The sequence below is a fragment of the Polypterus senegalus genome, chromosome 1 (assembly GCF_016835505.1).
Source record: "Polypterus senegalus isolate Bchr_013 chromosome 1, ASM1683550v1, whole genome shotgun sequence".
NCBI classification, from domain to species: domain Eukaryota; kingdom Metazoa; phylum Chordata; class Cladistia; order Polypteriformes; family Polypteridae; genus Polypterus; species Polypterus senegalus.
In genome coordinates this window covers 139,288,143-139,294,142 of record NC_053154.1, presented here as the reverse complement: position 1 = coordinate 139,294,142, position 6,000 = coordinate 139,288,143, and the positions used below count along the sequence as shown (strand labels likewise).

At 37.5% G+C, this 6,000-nt stretch overlaps 1 protein-coding gene across 5 annotated transcripts in view; it reads left to right on the top strand.

Moving 5' to 3' along the window:
* Positions 1–3,270: 3,270 nt before the first annotated feature.
* nlgn1 (neuroligin 1) overlaps positions 3,271–6,000 on the top strand; it is a 657,056-nt gene continuing 654,326 nt past the window's right edge. For 4 of the 5 annotated variants that reach the window (XM_039758969.1, XM_039758960.1, XM_039758951.1 and 1 more), the window contains exon 1: positions 3,271–3,780. The gene's annotated coding sequence lies outside the window, so the exon portion shown is untranslated. Of the gene's footprint in view, positions 3,781–4,051; positions 4,316–6,000 lie in introns of those variants that run through there. The other variant, XM_039758942.1, reaches the window with a different exon arrangement.

Sequence of the window (6,000 nt, the reverse complement as noted above, 5' to 3'; positions counted from 1 at the left end):
TTCCAGAAGCACAAACAACTTCCTTCCAGTTCAAACACTAGCTATGTATTTTAGTAGTATTCCCTCTGATGCCACTTACATGATGCAACAAACTAACAGTGTTAGTTTTTATATTATACAGGTCCAGCCAGCATAGTATATCTGTTAAACACAGTGAAAAGGCTGGCTAAACAGGAGTTCTGTTAACAACCCTATACCCCAAAAAAGGCACCAATAAGATGGTACCTGCCCACAAAATGTTTTGTACCTGTACTTCAGTAAATTCAACAAATTACATTGTCCTACTTTTGATCCTCTAAAACAACACAAGGTTGCTGCTCTAATGTCACTACAAGCACATACTGTGTATAGTCATAGGGCCCTCTAGTGGCTCCTAGTATATTGGCCCAGTCTTACGAGCCACTACTCATTTATTTCCCAGGTTCCCCTTTACCTGATGGGTCACTTCCAGGTGCTGATGTAAAGCTTTTTGTTGTACATATATAAGAATAGTTCTCTTGTAATTAATCACCAATTATTCTCAGTGAAGGCAGTGTGATTTTAAAATACTTGTCAGAAATGACAGCTCATTGTGTGACAGCATAGGAAAGCTGAGTCAGGACCAGGCTACAGGAGGTCAGCCAGCATAATTCTAGGTATGGATTTACCATTTAATTGGTTACTATGTCTGAAATGGTGGAGGGTTTAGGTTAATTATATTATTGATTACATAAAGATATGTTAACTGTTTCATTTTCTTAATTATTGATTTATTAAACTGACAAGGAAAAGGCCGATTTTTCTATTTAAAAAGGGTAAAATTGGACAAGTGTTAAGTTATTGTCCACCAAAACAAAAAGGGGTAACTCAGTACTTCTGCCTGAAATTGGAGTCCAGTTTCACTGTTTTATGCTATCCAAATTCACTAGTAAGTTAAAAAGGAAAACCTAATTTACATTAAAATATTAAAGAGCTGCATTTTACTGTATTCAGATTGTATTCTTTTATTTGCCATGTAAACTATAAAGTAATAATGTTTGCAGTGCAATAAGCTATATTCAGAAGACCACTGACAGACATACATTTTCCATTGAGGATGAATAAAATGCTATCTACAGTATATACTGTATTTATTGCAATATTAGCAGACCTTGAGCCAAGTGAGTGTTGAGGAGCCAACAGGCCCCAGGTTTAATCCAAAAGAAAGGTGAGAAAATTGTCCAAAATAAATAGCATGTGAGGGTACTTAGAACAAGAAAAAAAAAAAGCTGTGTTTCTGAGTGTCCCGTCTCAGTCACTGATACTCAACAAACTGTCTCCTTCCTATCCAGGTTGATTTTGTAGTGCTGATTCCCAGAAAGGGTGGGTCCTAATAACATGGACCCAGAAGTGACATCACTCACCTTCTATATGAGGTTCTTCTATACTGTTGGTGGGTTTTAGATCTATCTATCTATCTATCTATCTATCTATCTATCTATCTATCTATCTATCTATCTATCTATCTATCTATCTATCTATCTATCTATCTATACAATGTTGTGTTTTCATCTTTCGACTTATTTGGTCAAAGTGCCAAAGAAATCTGTAATATAGAGATGATCTGTAGATGTGTAGCTCTGTATTGATTGATAAGCATGTCATATCAATGACCCTCATTTGACAAATGATAGTAGTACAGAAGACATAGTACATCAACCAGTATTTATCATTTGCTTTATTAATAAGAAATAAAAATAACTTTTTTATCAAATAATCAGAGTACAGGGAATCCCTCAAATTGTCCGTGACTTGTAGGAGATGGCACTGTCACTTACTGTTGTCACTAGGGATGTTGCCCCGTGTAATGTATGTGATCTCAAGGATGCATTTTTCCTGGAGGTGTCCATCATAGAGGTAATGTTTCTATAATGTATTCTGTCAAACAAATGCAATTAAGTCTGGATCATGAAGGTGCACATATTGAACATTTGTGATTATTGGAGGTAGGTCACAGTGGCTCACCCTTGTGAAAGCAATTTATGATATTTAAGTCCTCACTGCTTGCAGACTCACCTTCCTTTGCCCTACTGTTTGTGACATTCTGATGGGGAAAGTTAATTCTAAATCACTCACTGACTATTAGGAGACTAAAGGTCTCTAATACCATACTCTACCTTGTACATTACATGACAGTCATAAACAGTTTATTATAAAGATGATCTCCTGAAGACAGAGCATTAATATTTTACAGATAATGCTGGACCACTGCCTACTTCTTTGGCTTGATTACTGGGAACAGGGCCCATATATTTTAAAAACGGTATATGAAATCCTGGGCTTACATGGCACAATTTTTTTATAAAATGTAAACTTAGGGTTGTTTTTCAGAGGAAAGGAGAAAAAAAAGAAAGATGGCAAGAGATTAGGGCATGGAAAGGAAGTCCCCAGTAACTGTCCTGAATTAATAGCTTGGGGGGTTTGAGTCTGTTTGTTTATAGTCAATGCCCCATATTTGGAGTTTGAAAAGGATGCCCCGGAGGCCTTCAAATTGGCAGCAGAAAGCCATAGCAGCAGAGCATAGGCATTCTGGATTACATTGGCAAAAGCAGCTTGTTCAAGAGTCTTGCATCGATGCCTACAAGGGCCATCAAAATACACAGTAAACTGGTATCATCCCTGGCACATTAGATGAACAGCAGTTGTGGTTCTAGTCCTGATAACCCTACCAGCTATTGGAAGATTAAAATAACAGCTTTCTTACAGGGATGTAGTATGGCCACATACATGAAGTGGGAGTAATCAAAATAAGTACAGAGAAAGAGGAAATCTGGAAGAGTATCTGATCAGACATTTACTGTATAAAGAGATCCAAGTGCCTCATTGATTAAGCCCCATGGTATTTTTGTATTTTCCAGTTGAATCCATTATTCCATACGCGGTATGTGCTATTTATGAGTTTTGAACAGTATTCTTGTTTTAAAATGTAATTTTCTGCCACTGCCACTTATATGCAGTCATTGTCTCCTTCGTTTTGACTAGCAGTAAAAAAAAAGCCTTTAAAACACTTGGAAAGTGTAGGCAATTTAAAATGAATTAATGCTAAAATTATGTTTTCATTTACAGAAATATTTCTCTGCATTATCTATGAAATACAGCCGTCAGACAAGCCATATTTGCCTCTAAAAAAAGGCAAAGCAAAAAAAAAAAAGTGCTGTAATTCTTAAAGCCACCGCCAGGTGCGCTTGTGTTCTACTTTTCAGAAATTCTCCTCACTTGAGTTCATCCTCTGAATTAGGGACAAGAAGAGATCTCGGCATTTTTACTAAGCAATGCATCCAGAATGATGAAGAGCGAGCGAGCGAGCGAGCGAGCGAGAAAGAGAGAGAGAGAGAGGGAGAGAAATCCTTTAGTCTTTTAACATAGCACTGAGATCTCGGAAGGGCATCTACGAGAAACTGAGCCCGGGGCGATTCCCAATGAAGACAAGCCTTTTTGGATTAGCACCATCTTCTGATTTAATTACATTTTGTAGGAGAGATCGTTTGATAATTTACCATCTACAAGATAACTGGATATAAATGGTGATTTGTTGGGGAGACAAGAGTCTGTAACCTCTAACTACGAGTTCTTACTGGAGTGCTGTATCCATATACTCTTCGCCCCTTTCCCAATTTCATGTTTTTGTTTCTTGTCAGTTAATCTTCTTGGAATTTTCTGCAATGCTTACGGAAAAAAGGAGTGGACATTATAAAAAGGAAAGAAATTGACACGCTTGAAATCAATTTAAGGTGACAGCAAGTTTGGCGATTTGAGTTGATGGTAAATATTGAAGACATTTGCTCTCTGTTCGCAAATCGCAGTTTTTATGTGTGTCGATTTTTAAAAAGTTTATGCCTGCTGCACATGCATACATATGTATACATTTCTTAAAACTGTACCCAGGCGTTTGTGATTATTTGCCTCAGCAAAGTGAAACTTATTTTAATGATTATTCTAGTAATTATCATTCCATGCATCCATCCGTCTTCTCAACAGCGTAATCCAATTCAGGGACGTTTTATTAATTTTTCCATGAAGAGTGTCCCGTTGTTGAGAGAGTTTAATGGGCGATCGGCTGATTATATATTTTCGCTTTGAAGACGGTCGTGCGGCAAATTACTAGCATTAGTGCGAGAACGGAATGTATCTGTTCAGCGAGCTGCATTTCCCTGTCACCTTAGAAATACTGGACCCTGTATTGCCGGAGTCGAGTCGGCATATCATGTAGGAAGCCAGTGAGAAGCTGAGGGAGACACTTAACGAATTTTGATACTTAAGGGCGTTAATAACGCGACCTCGAAAGAATACAGTGCAGGTACGTGGTGATGTGTGTGTATGTGTGCCTGTTTAGAATCGGGTTGTTGTTTCAGTCGTTTCGGCACATTTATTGGGTGGTTATTGCGCTACTTTTGTGTAAGGGTGTACTTGAGACGTTTTTTTTTTTTTTTAAAAAATATCTTTCATTGCCACCTGCAGATATTTGAAAACCTAACCTCTGTAATCTATTGCAATGAAAAATCAGTTATTCATTTCTGTGCGAAATGTAATAGAGCATCATCTTCACTTGGTGAAGGAAAATCAATTTTCGGCAGGTTTAATTAAAATTAATCAGACAAATTACTTGATATTAATTGACTCCTAATTAACGTTTGATGGATGTCGCCAGTGGATAAGGAGGTATGGTCGGATATAGCAAATAAATGGTAGTGAGTGTGTAATTTACAAAATGATTGTATGCATATAGAAGTATGTATGTCTGTGTAATTTGCATTCATTTTATGCATATGTTTATGTGGATGTATAGAGACGCATGCAAGCTTATATAATGCTCATTTTAAGCGAAAAATAAAATCCGAAGGTTATTTATTGCATTACTATGGTATGCTGAGGGCATTCTGCTAGCTGCTAATCAGGCAAAGCCATGCATTACGTGAACAAAGCTCATTGGAAGGAGTGCAAATAAAGCAAGGAAGCAAGAAATACAGTTGTGTATAATTTAATGTGCTTAATTATATAGGGATGTGATGAGTTCAACAATTTACCTTAAACAAAACGATGGGCGGTATATTTTTTCAACGCCGTTAAAAAAACTTTCTGGCCGGCACCCACTTGGCTGTTTCTGCCAGTCCGACAGCAGAGGCTGCTTTCATGATCTTGTCTTAAGTAATTAGTATTGGAAGCGCAAATGCCAGGAGCAGAACTGTATGGTGCTGTGTGCGCAGTCGGATTTCTGTTTTGAGCTAGCTGAGCGTGTGCTTGTGTGCCCGCTGTTTTGCGCTTGTCACATTTTTATCGTCACACGCAAGCAGGGCTGAATTCCATTTATCTTTTAAACGTTTTCTATCTGCTCACCTGTCAAGCCAGCGCACTTTCTGTATTGATGACCGGCAGAGTCCCGTTCAAAACGACATGGCTTTTGTTGGATTATTCCCTTGAATTTGGCAACTTTAATCTTAATTTATAAGGAATTGAGAATTAACCATTCCAGGTATCCTGAATTCTTTCCAACCGCAGCACTTATTCTTGACTATCCATTTGGAATTTCGAATAGTTTCTTTTCAACAACAGTACATTTTGTTTTTTTGCATTTGACCTGCAATATAAATGTTGTCATAGAACCTGTAAATAATTAAGTGTGACACTTTATGTTTGAAGATAAATGACAGCTCAAGTGGTTTTTACCTGTCAATAAGACTATTTTAAAAGGAAAGCCTTTGTGTCCCCGTAACAGTATTTCAGCTTGACTGGATTATACAAATGGACTGAGCTACTGATTTGAGAATTTAAGGTTTGGAAGCTGATGCTTTGTGTAGCAGTGAGCCTTGTTGGATGCTTTGCCGAAAGTTCACGTGGCAGGCCCTGTTATCAAAACGAGCAAAAACAATCTGATTCAGGATTCCCATATTCTTAAGACCCATGGATGCTAAGAACTACAATCATTTGTTAATACCAGCAGCAAGAATAATACTTGTTATTTCTTAATTTTGTTTAGCCCAAGTG